Raw genomic sequence first — 22,721 nt, 5'->3', positions numbered from 1 at the left:
TGCCAGTGCCGTCGCTCATGAGAATGCCCCCCCACCTGATCAAAGAACCTGCACTTTCATTTGCACCTTCCTCTTTGTCACCATGTAAGGTGGTATAGCATGCGGGAAGGGCAACCTGAGTTTCTTCAGGGTCAGATTCTGGCTGTGTAGAGTGTGAGGGGAATGTAGTGGTCTGGGTCAATGTACCAGCAGAATCATCTAGCAGTGGCTGGGCATCAGTGCACTTGTGGGGTCCCCAGGAGTGCGGTCGCCACAGTGGCATTACCTTGCTCCTAGGGAGTGTGATGTCATGCTTGGGAGCAACAAAGTATCTCTCTAGCAGTTAAACCAACACACAACACATTTCCCACTCCAGGCCAGCAGGGAGACCTCAGAACCTGACTGCTGAGGAGCTGCTCTCTGTGGTCGGGAGCAGGTAAGTTAGGGCACTCTGTGCAGGGAAGGGGAAGTGTGTGGACGTGAGAAGGGGAGCTGGAGGATGAGCAGAGTTAAGGCTCACTCCTAGCTGGAGCTCATGGTCCGGATTCCGGTCTCCGAGTTTGTAGGGACACTGACGTTCCTGCAGCAGAAGAGAAAGGACGTGCACTCTTGCTGTAGAGATAGGTGCTGACTGTACGTGGGAAGTCCACAAGTAATAGTCAGTAGATGAACAGTCGCACTCAAGTATGGATTAATGTTGCCAAACAATCTTGAAGATTTTAGAAATTCTTGATCTTTTTAATTTATTTAAATACAACAAATAGTGTAACACCGCATACAAAAGAGGTATCCCAAATGTGGGTATAATATTGTTATCCAGGATGTGAATATAATATGGTTACGTTTCGACCTACTCAGAGGCCTTTCTCAAACCATACTGCAAGATAAAATAAAAAGCAATTACAAAACTGGAAATGGACAACGGACTCACAGAAAAAAAGAGACATGCTAAACATGAGAAAAAATAGTAAAAACAATAATGATCAAAAAAAGCAAAAAACAAAAAAATGGCGGGATAAGGCCCTAAAAAAGAAGCACATAATTATACAAATTTAAACACGACGGCAAAGAGATCCTTTAGGCAACTAGGAGGATATCATATAAAAATAGAGAAATAATATATTAATGAAGGACAATAGAGACTATTGGCAACAAGTCAATTTTAACAAATAAGGCATAAGGGGTAACCAGCAGCCATAAATAAGACATGCATATTGTATTATAGTCTATGTACATGATGAGGTAACAAGGGTGGTGGAGATAGGAGGCAGGCAAATAAGGCAGTTAAACTGAGTACTGACCTCAAGAAGTGTCAAGGTGAAAGATTAGAGCATTTTCAAAAGTCCCAAAAAGGGGCTGTAGGAGAAAATATAAGAGGTGAATACGAAGAAAAAAGTATACAAAAGAGAGATGTTATGCACCAGCTGGTGCTGCAGAACTGACCTGATGGCATGGAAGCAAGGAATGAGCCTGGACTTGCGGTGTTGTAAGTGTGGGCTCAGGAAAGCGCGGTATATATATGCTCAGGAGGTGCAGGATGATGGCGTCATAGCACCAGTGTGGCTAGAGCGTCCTGGCGCCTGTATGAGGCTTGCGACGCATAGGGAGGAAGTGAACGAGGGGAGCATGCGCTGTGGGAGGTCAGGTTGTGGTGGAACAGGGCGCCTGCGCGACTGGGGACAGTGAGTGTGAGGAGGAGGCGCGCGGTAACTCAAAGCAGCGCCTGCGCTGTAGGAGAAGGGACTCAGCAGTAGGAGGAGAGGAGAGAAGAGGAGAGAATGGTTTAAAATGGATGGGAGAGAGGAAGGATTTAGAGGAACGAATTGAATGATGTCAGCGAAGTGTCAATAAATGAAGAAGAAGTAGAGAAAAAGTAAATAGTGAAATATAATGAAAGAACAGGTTAATGAATAAGAGAGGGGGGACAGATCAAGACCGCACAGAAAAATATGCAAAATAGGGGAAAAATAAATGGAAATAAAATAAAGGAAAAAATAAAAAAATAAAAAAGGAATAAACAAAAAATGGGGAATAAGAAAATAAAAAATAAAAAATATAAAATAAATAAATAATAAAATAAAAACTGAGAAAAATGTGGAAAAAGTGAGGAAAAGAGATGGTAAAAATAAAAATAATAATAATAATAATAATAAAATTATAGTATTTACTTTCTCTCTACTTCTTCATTTATTGACACTCGCTGACATCATTCAATTCGTTCCTCTCTATCCTTCCTCTCTCTCATCCATTTTAAACCATTCTCTCCTCTTCTCTCCTCTCCTCCTACTGCTGAGTCCCTTCTCCTACAGCGCAGGCGCTGCTTTGAGTTACCGCGCACCTCCTCCTCACACTCACTGTCCCCAGTCGCGCAGGCGCCCTGCTCCACCACAGCCTGACCTCCTACAGCGCATGCTCCCCTTGTTCACTTCCTCCATATGCATCGCAAGCCTCATACAGGCGCCAGGACGCTCTAGCCACACTGGCGCTATGACGCCATCATCCTGCACCTCCTGAGCATATATATACCGCGCTTTCCTGAGCCCACACTTACAACACCGCAAGTCCAGGCTCATTCCTTGCTTCCATGCCATCAGGTCAGTTCTGCAGCACCAGCTGGTGCATAACATCTCTCTTTTGTATACTTTTTATTTCGTATTCACCTCTTATATTTTCTCCTACAGCCCCTTTTTGGGACTTTTGAAAATGCTCTAATCTTTCACCTTGACACTTCTTGAGGTCAGTGCTCAGTTTAACTGCCTTATTTGCCTGCCTCCTATCTCCACCACCCTTGTTACCTCATCATGTACATAGACTATAATACAATATGCATGTCTTATTCATGGCTGCTGGTTACCCCTTATGCCTTATTTGTTAAAATTGACTTGTTGCCAATAGTCTCTATTGTCCTTCATTAATATATTATTTCTCTATTTTTATATGATATCCTCCTAGTTGCCTTAGGGATCTCTTTGCCGTCGTGTTTAAATTTGTATAATTATGTGCTTCTTTTTTAGGGCCTTATCCCGCCATTTTTTTGTTTTTTGCTTTTTTTGATCATTATTGTTTTTACTATTTTTTCTCTTGTTTAGCATGTCTCTTTTTTTCTGTGAGTCCATTGTCCATTTCCAGTGCTGTAATTGCTTTTTTTTTATCTTGCAGTATGGTTTGAGAAAGGCCTCTGAGTAGGTCGAAACGTAACCATATTATATTCACATCCTGGATAACAATATTATACCCACACTTGGGATACCTCTTTTGTCTGCGGTGTTACACTATGCTATATTTAAATAAAATAAAAAGATCAAGAATTTCTAAAATCTTCAAGATTGTTTGGCAACATTAATCCACACTTGAGTGCGACTGTTCATCTACTGACTATTACTTGTGGACTTCCCACGTACAGTCAGCACCTATCTCTACAGCAAGAGTGCATGTCCTTTCTCTTCTGCTTGACTTTTGTTGACGTTCGCCCCTGCTCCCTAAATGTCTCGCAATACCTTTGCCTTTGATGACACGATGACTACTCGGATCCTGTCCCAGGTTACCTCTTCAGGGGATTTCTTGAAAACCCCTGCCCAAGAAACCCGCACTAGAGACTACGAAAGGGAACGATGACGACTATTGGCCTATGATCTTCATGCTACTACTCTGACGGAGTATCATAAATTAGATAGAATTCCACGAGGCCTACAGAGCCATCTCCGACCTACCTTGTTCTCGGACAAACCTGAGTTTTGTGAAAGATTCCAGCAAATACTTAACAAATGTTCACTTGATATCATTCTGCTAACAATTGATTTTCTTTATACAGCCATTACCAAGACGTCCAAGAAAATCGCCTCTATAGAGGAACAATTGAGCTCCACTCTTTCTAATACCGATTGGCAAAACCTTAAAACAAAAACGGACAAGTCCCTCGATGAACACCGTAAAACCTTACAAGATAAGAAGCGAGCCAAATTCCAAAGGGACGCGGATGACTACACCTACGACAGGGTCTATAGATGGCACGACTCCTCCTCCATGGGCTCCGGGCGAAGGAATTACAACCAAAGACGCACAGGCTCATACCACACTGACAGCGACAGCTCCACCGGAAGTTCGTCTCACAATCGTTTTTTAGCCAGGCGTCAACCTTCAAGAAACAACAATCAACAGACGATAGGAGGCGACCAACTCGGAGGGCAAGCTGCAAACCACGCAGATCGTATGACGACCAGATCTCAGGTAAGCCCACCAACTCGGTCTTCAACATTTCATCCTACACCCTCAGCCCTATAGAACTGTCTGTTCTTCAAAAAGGCTTATCATTCTGCCCCACCCCCTCTTGGGATAAATTCCAGCTATCGCAAGATTTACAGAACTTTTTTCGGAACATTCGCCTTAAAATGCATTTTGGACTGGAACCAGCTAACCCAGGGAACAGGGCCCCTCCAACAGGGGGAACCCTGTTCCTGACTTATCCATCTCTTCCCTTGGTTTACGCAATTCCAGTCATTTCTCTCCACCACACACCTTCCATGCTGTTGAGGCTTTCATTGATGTAGTCCAAAAAGACATAGAGCACATTCTGGTTGAACATGAAAAAGGTTTACTACCTACACATAGTAACACTACTTCCATAGAGAAACAAGCCATTGATTCCCTAAAGAAAAATAAATCAATAATCATCAAACTGGCCGACAAGGGAGGAGCCATTGTCATCCAAAATTTCTCCGACTATATGGAAGAAATTTTACGTCAACTCTCTGATTTCTCCACATACCAAAAAATTCTCCATGACCCTACACCACGTATTAAGCTTTTAATCGACGAAGTCCTTGACAGGTATCTGACCCTAAAAACCATTGATTCCAAAACCGTCACAAATCTCTACATAAACCTCCTGGCCGCCCGATCGTTGCCTCCACGGATTCAATCTTTTCCCCAATCTCCATTTTTTTGGAAAAAATCCTGACCCCCTTACCAAAACAACTAAGTCTTTTGTCCTAGATACCGGTCATTTTCTCACCTTTATTAGACAAATCAACAATATCCCCCCGGAATGTCTCTTAGTCACCCTAGATGTCAAAAGCTTATATACTTCTATAGATCACGACCTAGGGATTAGTGCTACCAAAACTCTCCTTGAGGCCTCTGATCTTTCCCACAACTCCATTCAGCTCTGTATTGATCTCCTGTCTATTATCTTGAAAGAAAATTTCTTTCTCTTTGGAGACCAGTTTTATCTACAGTGCCGCGGGACCGCAATGGGCGCTAACATAGCACCCGCTTATGCTAATGCCTACATGAATGATTTTGAATGTTCCTATGTCTACAATAATGCCCTTTTCAAAACATACAGCCTATGTTGGCTACGATATATCGACGATATTTTTTGTCTATGGTTGGTTACCCTTGAGGACCTACATTTTTTCACGGAATATCTTAATTCTATCAGAACTGAATTACAGTTCAACCTTAATTGGAATGTTTCACAGATCTCTTTCCTGGATACACTGGTAATCAAGTCCAGTACTGGTATACTTTCTACTGATTTGTATGTCAAACCCACTGACTCCAACAACCTTCTCCATTACACAAGTTGCCACCCTGCCTCTATTAAGGAGAGTCTCCCCCGTTCTCAATTCACATGTGTTACAAGGATTGTCACAGACCCTATTCTTGCTCCTATCTGCCTCAATGAAATGGCAAACAAATTCAAAGCAAGGCATTATCCCACTAAACTCCTTGAATGTGAAGCACGCCGTGCCTTGGAACCTCGCCCTCCGCCACCATCTCTACCCAAAGGGGAACGTGTCACCTTCGTACACACTCACCATCCTGTCATGCCCAAAATTTATCACATCATCAACAAACATTGGTCAATCCTACCTAGATCCTATGCCCATATTGAGGCATTTAAAACACCAGCACTTATGTGCAAACGCCAACCTAGAAACATTTGAGATGAGTTGGTCAGAGTGGATATTGGTAGTCTAGCTAGAACCCCTAGACAGACCTTCCTTGGAACCGAACGCAAGGGCACCTTTCCCTGTCTTGGTTGCGCCTGTTGCTCCAATGTGATCAAGGGGAGCGACATAACACATCCACGTACTGGCAAACGTTATGGCATCGGGGGCTTTTTAACATGTGACACAAATTATGTGGTTTACCTGATTAAGTGCCCCTGCGGCCTCCTATACGTAGGCAAAACTACTCAGCACGTGCGTGACAGAATTTCGAGTCATAAATCGACTATTCGGTGCAAGAAAACCTGGCTTCCAATCCCATATCATTTCGTCAATGCCAACCACTCAGTATCTCAACTCAGGTTCCAGGTCATAGAGAAAGTTGAAAGACCACGCAGGGGAGGTGACCATATCAAGCTTCTAAAATCCAGAGAATCCTTCTGGATTTATAGGCTACAGACTTTGGCCCCCGAAGGCCTTAATCGTGAGTTGGACCTAAGCCCATACAAGTCTCTTGGATTTCTGCCTCTTTTATGTATCTTTATTTTAAGCCTGTATGTACATATTTCATTAATCTAATACTATGTTGTCTTTTTAACCCTTAGGGTGGTGGAATGGCGGCTTCTCATCTCATTTCTCTCCAATCCTTTATTTTTCAGATCCATTAATTTTTTCCCCCTCCCCCGCATGGGTGAGTATTTCCGTGTTTATTTTTCAGCAATTCTTTTTTCTACTTTATTTATATTTTTGATATTTTTCCATTTTTTTACTTTTATTTTTATTTTTATTCTTATTTTATTATTATTCTTATTTTTATTTTTTATTTTTACCATCTCTTTTCCTCACTTTTTCCACATTTTTCTCAGTTTTTATTTTATTATTTATTTATTTTATATTTTTTATTTTTTATTCTCTTATTCCCCATTTTTTATTTTTTCCTTTTTTTTTTTTTTTTTTTTTCCTTTAATTTTTTTCCATTTCTTTTTCCCCTATTTTGCATATTTTTCTGTGCGGTCTTGATCTCTCCCCCCTTTCTTATTCATTAACCTGTTCTTTCATTTATTATATTTCACTATTTACTTTCTCTCTACTTCTTCTTCATTTATTGACACTTCGCTGACATCATTCAATTCGTTCCTCTCTATCCTTCCTCTCTCTCAACCATTTTAAACCATTCTCTTCTCTTCTCTCCTCTCCTCCTACTGCTGAGTCCCTTCTCCTACAGCGCAGGCGCTGCTTTGAGTTACCGCGCGCCTCCTCCTCACACTCACTGTCCCCAGTCGCGCAGGCGCCCTGTTCCACCACAACCTGACCTCCTACAGCGCATGCTCCCCTCGTTCACTTCCTCCCTATGCGTTGCAAGCCTCATACAGGCGCCAGGACGCTCTAGCTACACTGGCGCTATGACGCCATCATCCTGCACCTCCTGAATATATATACCGCGCTTTCCTGAGCCTACACTTACAACACCGCAAGTCCAGGCTCATTCCTTGCATCCATGCCATCAGGTCGGTTCTGCAGCACCAGCTGGTGCATAACATCTCTCTTTTGTATACTTTTTTCTTCGTATTCACCTCTTATATTTTCTCCTACAGCCCCTGTTTGGGACTTTTGAAAATGCTCTAATCTTTCACCTTGACACTTCTTGAGGTCAGTACTCAGTTTAACTGCCTTATTTGCCTGCCTCCTATCTCCACCACCCTTGCTACCTCATCATGTACATAGACTATAATACAATATGCATGTCTTATTTATGGCTGCTGGTTACCCCTTATGCCTTATTTGTTAAAATTGACTTGTTGCCAATAGTCTCTATTGTCCTTCATTAATATATTATTTCTCTATTTTTATATGATATCCTCCTAGTTGCCTTAGGGATCTCTCTGCCGTCGTGTTTAAATTTGTATAATTATGTGCTTCTTTTTCAGGGCCTTATCCCGCCATTTTTTTGTTTTTTGCTTTTTTTGATCATTATTGTTTTTACTATTTTTTCTCATGTTTAGCATGTCTCTTTTTTTCTGTGAGTCTGTTGTCCATTTCCAGTGTTGTAATTGCTTTTTATTTTATCTTGCAGTATGGTTTGAGAAAGGCCTCTGAGTAGGTCGAAACGTAACCATATTATATTCACATCCTGGATAACAATATTATACCCACACTTGGGATACCTCTTTTGTCTGCCGTGTTACACTATTTGTTATATTTAAATAAAATAAAAAGATCAAGAATTTCTAAAATCTTCAAGATTGTTCCTGCAGCAGAAACCGGAGGAAGTAGCAGCTGTAAATGCTCTGTACCCAACTAAGGCTCGGAGGCCCCAGCATCGACGTGTGGGAGCTATAAGGAAAAGGCTAGGGCTGCCTGCCATACGAGAAAGTTCCAAAAGAGAGTCAACAGGGGGAACTTCATTGAACTCAGCACTGCGAGTACCTCAGATAAGCGCTAGAACGGAGGCCACACTACCTATCTGCAGAGAGAGAATTCGAAATTGGCTTCCAAGCTGACCAACTCCTTCTCCATCTGTACTCTGGGTCCTGGACGGCACTTACCAAGTACAGGTAAAGGAACTGCACGACTGTTGTCTGTCATCTTTCTCCTGCACCTGGCGCATGGCTCTGCTGCATCCTGCACTGCACACCATCTACCAACTTTTTCATCTGCCCTGCGACTATGGCCCTACCTGTGCAGGGCTTCTACATCTTAGCTGCACCACAAAATCTGTCCCAGAGAAGCGACACTGCAGCGCTGGTCAATCTAATCAGAAACCACAGGTGGCGTCACGTATCATTCACCTATAAACGTAATTCACCCCTTTGCATGGACGCCCAGGGCCATGGAACGGGTCACCACCACCGTGACACATCCCTGTGAGACACCGGCCCAGTACCGAATAACCCCACTGCCCTGGCTGGCCACCCACACTCCATGTCAGATTCATCTTGGACTTTGGAATTCACGATTTGACTTGATAGCCAAGGCATGGTATGTGGAGTTGAGCGACTTTTGCTTTTTTAGGGTCGCGTTTCGTTTCGTGAAACCCGACTTTTCCAAAAGTCGGGTCGAGCAAGATCGTCCGATTATAGGGAAAAGTCGGGGTCGTCCCGAAACACGAAACCCAATGTAAGTCAATGGGGAATAAAAGTCGGCAGTGAGAGGAGGACAGGAAACACACCTACGGTGCCCATTTGAATGCCAAAAGCATCAATTCTTCTTACTTAAGCTTGTCAACCTTAATTAACTTCATAATACAAGTTACGCACTGAAAAATGGGGGTTATTTGGCTAAATTTGTGGGGGGAGAGGGCTGGCTGCAGGTTTTCATGTGCCCTGGGCGAAAGAGCGCCCCTTTAACACATACCACAACTCATCATGCTCCGATACGGCAGAGAAATAGCGGTATAGTACAATGAAAAATACCTCACTTTTTACATCTCATGACGAGGCCCATCTATTTCTCCATACAAAATCATTGGTCCCATATAATGTTTGAAACAGTATATGATGAGCTCCACATAATGCTACAGTATATGTTGGTCCCCATGGATGAAGCTCCACTGTCTTATGGGCCCAAATAATGCTCCAAACATAATGGGCCCCATTTCTACTGCTCTAGTGTATAATGGGCCCTGTAAATGCTGCTCCAGTGTCTGATGTCCACCTTTGGAATGTTCCAGTGTATGGTGGGCCCCATCTATCATTCTCCAGAGTATAGTGCTCCCCAAAAATTGCTGTCCCAACATAGAAAACAATCAAATAAGTCTCCTCGCTAGGGAATCCCTGTACTTGTCTGGACAGGTGCTGTAGCTTGCTTAACAGCTCGCCAGCCGTTCTCACGCCCAGTATGGATTGCACGTGATTGCACAAAGGTTAGAAAGGGTACCGTATCCCTGGATAACATGTATGGATAGCGTACACATTCAAAATATATGTCTATACAGCATGAGGCAGGCTCAGACGGTGTTAGGCCCAGTATGGATTGCACGTCATTGCACAAAGGTTAGAAGGGGTACCGTATCCCCGGATAACATGTATGGATAGCGTACACATTCAAAATATATGTCTATACAGCATGAGGCAGGCTCAGACGGTGTTAGGCCCAGTATGGATTGCACGTCATTGCACAAAGGTTAGAAGGGGTACCGTATCCCCGGATAACATGTATGGATAGCGTACACATTCAAAATATATGTCTATACAGCATGAGGCAGGCTCAGACGGTGTTAGGCCCAGTATGGATTGCACGTCATTGCACAAAGGTTAGAAGGGGTACCGTATCCCCGGATAACATGTATGGATAGTGTACACATTCAAAATATATGTCTATACAGCATGAGGCAGGCTCAGACGGTGTTAGGCCCAGTATGGATTGCACGTCATTGCACAAAGGTTAGAAGGGGTACCGTATCCCCCGATAACATGTATGGATAGCGTACACATTCAAAATATATGTCTATACAGCATGAGGCAGGCTCAGACGGTGTTAGGCCCAGTATGGATTGCACATCATTGCACAAAGGTTAGAAGGGGTACCGTATCCCCGGATAACATGTATGGACAGCGTACACATTCAAAATATATGTCTATACAGCATGAGGCAGGCTCAGACGGTGTTAGGCCCAGTATGGATTGCACGTCATTGCACAAAGGTTAGAAAGGGTACCGTATCCCTGGATAACATGTATGGATAGCGTACACATTCAAAATATATGTCTATACAGCATGAGGCAGGCTCAGACGGTGTTAGGCCCAGTATGGATTGCACGTCATTGCACAAAGGTTAGAAGGGGTACCGTATCCCCGGATAACATGTATGGATAGCGTACACATTCAAAATATATGTCTATACAGCATGAGGCAGGCTCAGACGGTGTTAGGCCCAGTATGGATTGCACGTCATTGCACAAAGGTTAGAAGGGGTACCGTATCCCCGGATAACATGTATGGATAGAGTACACATTCAAAATATATGTCTATACAGCATGAGGCAGGCTCAGACGGTGTTATGCCCAGTATGGATTGCACGTCATTGTACAAAGGTTAGAAGGGGTACCGTATCCCCGGATAACATGTATGGATAGCGTACACATTCAAAATATATGTCTATACAGCATGAGGCAGGCTCAGACGGTGTTAGGCCCAGTATGGATTGCACGTCATTGCACAAAGGTTAGAAGGGGTACCGTATCCCCGGATAACATGTATGGATAGCGTACACATTCAAAATATATGTCTATACAGCATGAGGCAGGCTCAGACGGTGTTAGGCCCAGTATGGATTGCACGTCATTGCACAAAGGTTAGAAGGGGTACCGTATCCCCGGATAACATGTATGGATAGCGTACACATTCAAAATATATGTCTATACAGCATGAGGCAGGCTCAGACGGTGTTAGGCCCAGTATGGATTGCACGTCATTGCACAAAGGTTAGAAGGGGTACCGTATCCCCGGATAACATGTATGGATAGCGTACACATTCAAAATATATGTCTATACAGCATGAGGCAGGCTCAGACGGTGTTAGGCCCAGTATGGATTGCACGTCATTGCACAAAGGTTAGAAGGGGTACCGTATACCCGGATAACATGTATGGATAGCGTACACATTCAAAATATATGTCTATACAGCATGAGGCAGGCTCAGACGGTGTTAGGCCCAGTATGGATTGCACGTCATTGCACAAAGGTTAGAAGGGGTACCGTATCCCCGGATAACATGTATGGATAGCGTACACATTCAAAATATATGTCTATACAGCATGAGGCAGGCTCAGACGGTGTTAGGCCCAGTATGGATTGCACGTCATTGCACAAAGGTTAGAAAGGGTACCGTATCCCTGGATAACATGTATGGATAGCGTACACATTCAAAATATATGTCTATACAGCATGAGGCAGGCTCAGACGGTGTTAGGCCCAGTATGGATTGCACGTCATTGCACAACGGTTAGAAAGGGTACCGTATCCCCGGATAACATGTATGGATAGCGTACACATTCAAAATATATGTCTCAGGAGGCAGGCTCAGACGGTGTCAGGCACAGTATGGATTTGACGGCCCAGATTACACAGCGGAGGAGCAGGGAGAGGTAAAGATTGCAAATGCTGGGGCCCTGGCCAAGCAAGGGGGGCCCACTCGTGGGCGTCGGTACTGGCACTGGGCCCCTCATAGTACAGCGGTGTGTCTGACGGCGGGTGTGCACCACCACCGTCAGAGACACTTGATTGCACTATGAGGGACCCTGTGCCAGTGCCCGCGCCCAAGAGTCGGCCTACCCACCTGTCCAGGGCAACGGCACTCGCACGGTGTCGTGCGCTAGGTGGTGACCCCGGCCATGGGGGGGGAGGCAGCACAGTTAGGGAGTTTTAGAAAGTGGCATATGTTGATGTTGGACATTCAACTGATGCAAAAGGCAAAATAGGTGAAGTACCAGGAAGAGGTGGACCAAAGCAAGCCATTTTTTTGTCACCCTATGTGTCATCAGGGGAAGGTGGGACAAAATCCTTGGAAACCCATGCGTGGTTCATTTTAATGAAGGTTAGATCATCCACATTTTGGGTTGACAGACGGGTCCTTTTTTCTGTCAGGATTGATCCAGCTGCACTGAAGACTCTTTCCGATAGCACACTTGCAGCTGGGCAAGCGAGCTCCTGTAAGGCATATTGGGCCAATTCAGGCCAGGTGTCCAGTTTAGCGGCCCAATAGTCAAAGGGGAATGACCTGTGTGGGAGAACATCGATATGGGAGGAAAAGTAGTTTGTAACCATAGTTGACAACTGCTGTCTCCTGTCACTTTCCATCGATGCAGTATTACCAGTTGTGTGAGCGGTATTTGAAAAATCAGTCCACAACATTGTCATGAAACCCCTGTCTCCAACGCCACTTCTGCTGTGTGCACCACGAACACCTCTGCCAAGCTGCCCCCGGCCCGTACGGCTCGTGTGAGAACCATCACCGCTGCTGTGTGCTGGGAATGCCTCAAGCAACCGATTTACCAGAGTTGCTTGTTTATTAGCCAATATTAGGTCAAGGTTCTCCTGTGGCATGATGTTTTGTAATTTGCCTTTATAGCGTGGATCCAGGATGCTGGCCAACCAGTAGTCGTCATCGCTCATCATTTTGGCAATGCGGGGGTCCCTTTTTAGGATCCGCAAGGCATAATCTGACATGTGGGCCAATGTTCCCGGTGTCAATGATGCACTGCGAGTGCTGGGTGGAGGAGCACTTTCTGGCAAATCCACATCCCTCCAGTCACGCACAAACCCTGTACCAGACCTTGCCACGCCAACATTTTCACTTGCCCCACGAGATGCATCCTCCTCCCCTAAGTAATCAACCCATCATCCTCCTCCTCCTCTTCTTCCTCCACCTCGTCCAGGAGAGGTCCCTGAGCAGACAATGGCTGAATGTCATCAAGGATTCCCTCCTCCTCTTCCTCCTCATCAACATTGGCTGCAGACGCCTGCTCCTTAAGGTGCGTCAAAGTTTGCATGAGCAGACGCATAAGTGGGATGCTCATGCTTAGGATGGCGTCGTCTGCGCTTACCAGCCGTGTGCATTCCTCAAAACACTGAAGGACTTTACAAAGGTCTTTCAGCTTCGACCACTGCACGCCTGTCAACTCCATGTCTGCTCTCAAAGTGCCTGGCCGTGTATCCTCCCACAAATGCATTATGGCCTGCCTCTGCTCGCACAGCCGCTCCACCATGTGCAGGGTGGAGTTCCACCTTGTTGCAATGTCGATAATGAGGCGGTGGTTGGGAAGGTGGAGCAATCGCTGCAGCTTCTGCATACGAACGGAGTGTACAGGCGACCGGCGGATGTGCGCGCACAGTCTTCGCACCTTCTGGAGCAGGGCTATTAACTCCGGATAATTTTTGAGGAAGCACTGCACCACCAGGTTCAAGGTGTGAGCCAAGCAAGGTATGTGGCTGAGTTTTGAAAGGGCTATGGCTGCCACAAAATTACGGCCGTTATCACTAACTACCTTGCCTGCCTCAAGATGTACACTGCCCAGCCATGACTCAGTTTGTCGCTTCAAGTACTCGGCCAGCACCTCGGCGGTGTGTCTGTCGCCCAAACACATCATCTGCAACACAGCCTGCTGACGCTTTCCACTAGCTGCTCGATAGGGGGACACATCGTGTGCAACAGTGGCAGCTGCAGATGGAGTGCTCGTACGACTGCGCTCTGTGGACGAGCTGTCGCTTCTGGAGGAGGAGGAGGAGGAGGAGGGTCGAACGCCTACAGCCAACTGTTTCCTATACCATGGGCTAGGCAGCACTGTCCCACCACCGCTGTCCCCTGTGGACCCTGCATCCACCACATTAACCCAGTGCGCAGTGATCGACACGTAACGGCCCTGGCCATGCCGACTGGACCATGCATCAGTTGTGAGGTGCACCTTTCCGCTCACTGACTGCTTGAGTGCATGGACAATGCGGTCTTTCACATGATGGTGGAGGGCTGGGATGGCTTTGCGAGAGAAGAAGTGGCGACTGGGTAGGTCATAGCGTGGTACTGCATAGGCCATGAGTTCGCGGAAAGCTGTGCTTTCCACCAACCGAAAGGGCATCATCTCAAACGAGATTAGTTTGGCAATGTGGGCGTTCAAACCCAGTGTACGCGGATGAGAGACTGAGTACTTTCTTGACCTACTCATAGTGTCTGGGAGGGTGAGCTGGACTTGAGAGCTGCATATGGTGGAAGTAGCGGTGGACAGGGCGGACTGAGAGAGGGTTGATGATGGTGATGGAGTTGGTGTTCTTTCTGATGGCCTAGAATCAGTCTTTCGTTGATATAACAGTGGGATTCCCTGACTGCTGTGGCCTTGCAACGACACCTCAACATTTGCTGCTGTGCTAACCGGTGGGCTTACAGTGGGGGAAACAATGTAGCGTTGCTGACTACCTTCGTTGTGATCAGTTGCACATGTGGCACTTGAGGTTTGGTGTTGTGTCCACGCTTGCAAGTGCATGCTAGTTAAATGTCTAAGCATGCAACTGGTATTCAAATTTTTCAGATTTTTCCCTCGGCTAAAGGTCTTTGTGCACTTCTTACAGATAACCTTGGCCTGATCATGAGGATTTTGTTCAAAAAAGTGCCACACTGCACTCTTCCTACTTTGGCAGACATTTTGCGGCCTAGCACGCTGTGATCTTTTGACCCTCTGGACAAGCTGTCCAGCAACTCTTTTGATGTTTGGAACCTGTCTTTGGAGTGCTCCGGGCCTGCCAGATAACAGCTGTTGCGATGTCGATGTCTGCTGTGGATGCTCCTCATCTGAGCTATTGGAAGCAGCACCCTCTTCCCCCAATGGATGCCAATCTGGGTCAACAACTGGGTCATCCATCACCTCCTCTTCTATGTCATGTGCACCTTTCTCTGTGTCACCGTGTATGGTGGTATAGTGTGCGGGAAGGGGCACCTGAGTCTCATCAGGGTCAAAATCTGGCTCTGTACTCTGCGAGGACAATGTAGTGCTCTGAGTGAATGTACCAGCAGAATCATCCATCAGCGGCTGTGCATCAGTGCACTCCATGTCAGATTCATCTTGGCCTGGGTAATTCACCATTTGACTTGATAATCCAGGCATGGTATGTGAAAACAGCTCCATGGAGTAATCAGTAGTATGGCCTGCGTCATCCTTCAATCTTGGTTGGGGTGAAGGACACAAGGAAAGGTGTGGTTCATGAACATGAGCCTCCAATGACGACTCAGTGCTTTTACTTTTTACAACTGAAGAAGAGGAGGCGATAGAGCTGGAGGCTGAGTCAGCAATGTAAGACAAAACTTTTTCCTGATGCTCTGCCTTTAAAAGCGGTTTGCCAATTCCTAGAAAACTAAGCGTTCGAGGCCTTATGTAGCCAGACGATGACGCAGGGTCAGCACCTCCTGCATTCGGTCCTATTTTGCTCTTGCCACTACCATCAGATCCACCACCAACACCATCATTACCAGCTGCCAACCCCCGCCCAATTCCACGACCTCTTCCACCAGCCTTCCTCATTTTTGGTAGAAATGTAGACAAAATCCAACAAACTATATAGTAATGTAAAACAAGGTACAAGGTGTCTATAGGACAGGGGAGTTTTAGAATTTCTGCACACACTTGTGGACAGTGGACACTTGTGGATTGTGTGCGGCCCACTGATATCTGAGCGCTATGTGACACGCTCGATGGCACAGCTGCCTGTGACCAAAGTGACGAGAGGATAATGGAGATTTTGAATCTCTGCGTACACTTGTGGACAGTGGACACTTGTGGATTGTGTGCGGCCCACTGATATCTGAGCGCTATGTGACACGCTCGATGGCACAGCTGCCTGTGACCAAAGTGACGAGAGGATAATGGAGATTTTGAATCTCTGCGTACACTTGTGGACAGTGGACACTTGTGGATTGTGTGCGGCCCACTGATATCTGAGCGCTATGTGACACGCTCGATGGCACAGCTGCCTGTTACCAAAGTGACGAGAGGATAATGGAGATTTTGAATCTCTGCGTACACTTTTGGACACTGGACACTTGTGGATTGTGTGCGGCCCACTGATATCTGAGCGCTATGTGACACGCTCGATGGCACAGCTGCCTGTGACCAAAGTGACGAGAGGATTATGGAGATTTTGAATCTCTGCGTACACTTTTGGACACTGGACACTTGTGGATTGTGTGCGGCCCACTGATATCTGAGCGCTATGTGACACGCTCGATGGCACAGCTGCCTGTGACCAAAGTGACGAGAGGATAATGGAGACTTTGAATCTCTGCGTACACTTTTGGACACTGGACACTTGTGGATTGTGTGCGGCCCACTGATATTTGAGCGCTATGTGACACGCTCGATGGCACAGCTGCCTGTGACCAAAGTGACGAGAGGATAATGGAGATTTTGAATCTCTGCGTACACTTTTGGACACTGGACACTTGTGGATTGTGTGCGGCCCACTGATATCTGAGCGCTATGTGACACGCTCGATGGCACAGCTGCCTGTGACCAAAGTGACGAGAGGATAATGGAGATTTTGAATCTCTGCGTACACTTTTGGACACTGGACACTTGTGGATTGTGTGCGGCCCACTGATATCTGAGCGCTATGTGACACGCTCGATGGCACAGCTGCCTGTGACCAAAGTGACGAGAGGATAATGGAGATTTTGAATCTCTGCGTACACTTGTGGACAGTGGACACTTGTGGATTGTGTGCGGCCCACTGATATCTGAGCGCTATGTGACACGCTCGATGGCACAGCTGCCTGTGACCAAAGTGACGAGAGGATAATGGAGATTTTGAATCTCTGCGTACACTTGTGGACACTGGACACTTGTGGATTGTGTGCGGCCCACTGATATCTGAGCGCTATGTGACACGCTCGATGGCACAGCTGCCTGTGACCAAAGTGACGAGAGGATAATGGAGATTTTGAATCTCTGCGTACACTTTTGGACACTGGACACTTGTGGATTGTGTGCGGCCCACTGATATCTGAGCGCTATGTGACACGCTCGATGGCACAGCTGCCTGTGACCAAAGTGACGAGAGGATAATGGAGATTTTGAATCTCTGCGTACACTTTTGGACACTGGACACTTGTGGATTGTGTGCGGCCCACTGATATCTGAGCGCTATGTGACACGCTCGATGGCACAGCTGCCTGTGACCAAAGTGACGAGAGGATAATGGAGATTTTGAATCTCTGCGTACACTTGTGGACAGTGGACACTTGTGGATTGTGTGCGGTCCACTGATATCTGAGCGCTATGTGACACGCTCGATGGCACAGCTGTCTGTGACCAAAGTGACGAGAGGATAATGGAGATTTTGAATCTCTGCGTACACTTTTGGACACTGGACACTTGTGGATTGTGTGCGGCCCACTGATATCTGAGCGCTATGTGACACGCTCGATGGCACAGCTGCCTGTGACCAAAGTGACGAGAGGATAAGGGAGATTGGATTGCTTTTAAAAAAGCAGTTTGCGGAGCAGTGGGTAAACAGCAATGCCAGCGTGTCAGGAAGCCTTAAAAGGCAGCCCAACAACCAACACCACTGATACACCACAATATAGCCTCCCCTTGCACTGTACACACAGTGACTTGTGTGTTGTGCAGGCCAAATCGCTAGCAGCAGAAGCAGTTTTTTTGTCTTCTTCCCTGCCTAACGCTCTCCCTACAGAATCAGCAGCAACCTCTCCCTATACTAAGATCGGCAGAAGTAAGATGGCGGTCGGCGTGCACGCCCTTTTATACCCCCTGTGACGCCCACCAAAGCAAGCCAATCACTTGCATGCCCTTCTGAAAGATGGTGGTGACCCGTGCCTATGTCATCACGTTGCCCACATTGTCCGTGGATCCTGATTGGCTGAAAAAGAGCGCAAAACAAACTTATGAAACGCGACTTTGGCGCGTAAGTCACCGACCTCATGGCCGACCTCATCCTAGGGTCGGGTTTCGTTTCATGAAACCCGACTTTGCCAAAAGTCGGCGACTTTTGAATTTTTTCGACCCGTTTTGCTCAACTCTAATGGTATGATAGAAAGAGCTACATGGACTACTGTGAAGTGTGGCCTGCTGCATCATTCACTTTTGATGGGGGTGAAGGACACAAGGAAAGGGGTTCTTCCTGACCAGGAGCCGGCACTTGACCACTTAGTGCTTGCATTTTTTGAAACTTCAGAAGAGGAGGGCATATTTGCTGGAGTCTGTTTCGGCAATGTAAGCCAAAACCAGTTCCTTATGCTCCAGCTTTAAAAGCGGTTAACCTACTCCCAGAAAAGGTAGCCTTCCAGGCGTTCTGGAGCCAGACCATGATGCAGGCTCAACACCTCCTGCCTTAGCTGCTATTGTGCTTTTGCCACTACCAGCAGATGCACCACCACCATTAGCATCAGCTGGCCCCCCGCGCCCACGTCCGCGGCCTCTTCCACCAAACTTCAAACTTTTGCAGAAAATAGACACAAAATAACATCAGATATATGACACTGTATCAGAAGCATAAAGCTCTATTCAGTCAAAGGATAATTGTCAATCTCCCTATATATTCCATCAGTGACACAGAAATGCTCACAGGCTCAGTATGGATTAGACAAGAATATAAAAATTAGACTAAGTATACAGTATCATCAGATAGCAAGTATATATAGTATAGTTTAAACATTCTAAATCTCCGTAGATATTTGAGGAGGCACACACAGACACTCCCAGGCTCAGTATTGGATTACAACACAATCTAAAAAGCCGTAAAACGGTAATGGATTTCAAGAGTACAGCTGTACACAGTGTAGGTGTCATTGTTGTCAATCTCAGTATTTATTTCCACAGTCAGAAAATAACTCTCACTTGGTCAGTTTGGATTAGACCAGAATATAATAAGCAGTAAATGAATAATGTATCACAAGCGTAGAGCTGTATACAGTGTTGGGGTAATTATTAAATGTACATCTAAATTGCAGGAGTAACCCATAGACACTCACATGCTCAGGATGGATCACACCACAATATAACAAGAAGATCCGCAAGAAATAATCACACATGTGGGACAATGTTACAGGTGTCAATGATACACTTAGAGTGTTGGTTGGAGGAGGACTTCCTGGCACAAAGAGTACAGTATCACCAGATACCAGGTATATGTAGCATAGCTTAAACATTAACAATGTACGTCTATATATCAGGAGTAGTGTTGAGCCACCCCGCTAGTGTTTTGGTTCGTCGCACAGGAGGCAAGTTCGTCGAATGTTCATCGAACCCCATTGAAAACAATGGCAGGCAAACACAAACACATACAAACACATAGAAAACAATTACAAAACACCTTAAAAGGTGTCCCAAAGCAGACAAAATGCTTAGGAGACAAAAATAACATATGGAAAAGGGCAGCTACATTTAGAAAAGAGGTGGAGGAGTAAAAGGAGGAGGTGGAGGAGACACAGATATAGGCTTGTCATGCCCTTATGAAGTCAAGAAAGGCTGGAATAAAAATGTAAAATACAAACAAAAAAAAATTTCTGAAATCTAACACAATCATATACCGTCGGACTTCCCACCAATAAATTATGCCAACTGCCGATCGGGCGGCGTTATTCCCACGAACCTCCAAACAGCGTCCATGAAGGCAAAGTGTTTGGTTTCCGGGGGCAGTATGATTGCAAAGCTGAACCTTAAAGGAATGTCAAAAAGGGCACCACCAGGAATGGAGCCTGTGGCTTCATTGGACTCCAGCCAGGAAACCACAACCATGCCACCTAAAGAAAAGATGCATACATTGAAAGCTTTGTCAATTATGTGTGTGGTATGTGCTTTTGTAGTTGTGCTAGCGATTTCTCAGCTTTATTCCGTTAACGACCGAGACCCCGGCATGCCCCCGCAGTACGCGTCAAGCTTACTAGAGGGATACGAGAGGCTCTGGCACGCGAGCAATAACAGGTCTATCATGCCCTTACATGTCCGGGGCTGCATGCGCGCTACACTGAAAGGACCAGCTTTTGTCGCTTACAGGTGCAGATAACCCGCTGAACACCGTTAGTGATGGGGATCTGGGATTCCAAATATTCCCCGCGAACGATGATTTCCCAGTAAGTACAGGTCAACCGCAATTCCGGAATTAGGCCTAACCGGCATTCCTGAAAAAATGAAAAAATTACGTGTCCAAACCACAGGTGCTGTAGCTTGCTTAACAGCTAGGCAGCCGTTCTCAGGCCCAGTATGGATTTGACAACATTTTAGAAAGTTGATAAAGGGTACAGTTTCACCGGATAACACGTATATATGTAGCATGGTTTACACGTTAAAAACCTATGTCTATATATCAGGAGGCAGGCTCAGACGTTCTCAGGCCCAGTATGGATTAGACGTGATTGGACAAAGGTGAGAAAGGGTAGCTTATCACCGGATTACAGGTATGTATAGCATAGTTTACACATTAAAAATATATGTCTATAGATCAGGAGGCAGACTCAGACATTCTCAGGCCCAGTATGGATTTGACCAGATTGTACAAAGTTGAGAAAGGGTACATTATCACTGGATAGCAGGTATATATAGCATAGTTTAAATATTTAAATTCTCCGTGTTCTCAGTATGGATTAGACAACAATCTAAAAAGTAGAAAAAAGGAAATGTATTTGAACCGTACACCAGTATACACTTTTGGTGGTATTTTTAAATCTTCTTATATATTTCTGTCTCAGTAAGACAGTCCAGCCTCTCCGCAATAGGAAATGAGATGCATACAATTACTGACATAAAGTCTAGTGATTGCAGAAATCTAGAAATTACTAGTCACGGGAAAAACACCAGTCACAATTCTCAGAGGCGATGCTCACCCTCAATTAATTTGTGTGTGGAGACAGCGAAAATATTTCTTTGTGAAGAAAGGTTTGCTGTATCGCAGTACCATGGATTCCATCACCGTTACTCATCTCCATCAAATTTTGATCACAGGGAGAGATGTAAACATGGTGCTCACTGCCTATTATTATCTGTCACGTAACTTTGGAGTGCAAAAGACAGAAGCCACAGGCCGTAGGCGATTCTATGGGATTGGCATGAGAGGGCACATTTAAAAGTGTGCGCCGGAATGTCACACGTCTGTGAATAGGAAAACTGTGAAAGCTGATGATAAACCACCACTGCATGTCATTGTGAGTTGATGTCAATAAGAAATGGAAGCCATTGATCATCTGAAGCTAGAGCCCGGCCAGCAGGACAGGGCATAGCTACGCCTTAACCATGATCTATCAGTTCAACAAATTTGTAGTGGCAGTCCCAGTGAAGGATATGACAGCCCAGACTACACAGAGGAGGAGCAGGGAGAGGTAAACATTGCAAATGCTGTGGCCCTGCCCAAGCAAGGGGGGCACACTCGTGGGCGTCGGTACTGGCACTGGGCCCCTCATAGTACGTTGGTGTGTCTGATGGCGGGTGTGCACCCCCACCGTCAGAGACACTTGATTTCACTATGAGGGACCCTGTGCCAGTGCCCGCGCCCAAGAGTCGGCCTACCCACCTGTCCAGGGCAATGGCACTCGCACGGTTGCGTGCGCTAGGTGGTGACCCCGGCCATGGGGGGGGAGGCAGCCCAGTTAGGGAGGTTTACAAAATGGCATATGGTGATGTGGGACATTCAGCTGCTGCTAAAAGCGAAATTGGTCAAGTCAGAGGAAGAGGAGGACCAAAGCAAGCCATTTTTCTGTCAACCTATGTGTCATCAGGGTAAGGTGGGACAAAATCCTTGGAAACCCATGCATGGTTCATTTAAATGAAGGTTACATCATCCACATTTTGGGTTGACAGACGGGTCCTTTTTTCTGTCAGGATTTATCCAGCTGCACTGAAGACTCTTTCCGATAGCACACTTGCAGCTGGCAAGCGAGCTCCTGTAAGGCATATTGTGCCAATTCAGGCCAGGTGTCCAGTTTAGTGGCCCAATAGTCAAATGGGAATGACCTGTGAGGGAGAACATCGATATGGGACGAGAAGTAGTTTGTAACCATAGTTGACAACTGCTGTCTCCTGTCACTTTCGATCGATGCAGTATTACCAGTCATGTGAGCGGTACTTGAAAAATCAGTCCACAACATGGTCATGAAACCTCTGTGTCCAATGCCACTTTGGCTGTGTGCACCACGAACACCTCTTTCATGTTGCCCCCTACGGTTTGTTGGAAAAACATCACCGCCGCTGTGTGCTGGGAATGCCTCAAACAAATGGTTTACCAGAGTTGCTTGTTTGTTAGCCAATATTAGCTCTAGGTTCTCCTGTGGCATTATGTTTTGGAATTTGCCTTTATAGCA

The sequence above is a fragment of the Dendrobates tinctorius genome, unplaced genomic scaffold, assembly GCF_039654945.1.
Source record: "Dendrobates tinctorius isolate UK_male_01 unplaced genomic scaffold, ASM3965494v1 ptg000074l, whole genome shotgun sequence".
Lineage (NCBI taxonomy): Eukaryota > Metazoa > Chordata > Amphibia > Anura > Dendrobatidae > Dendrobates > Dendrobates tinctorius.
Note: the sequence above shows the minus strand (reverse complement) of the source record.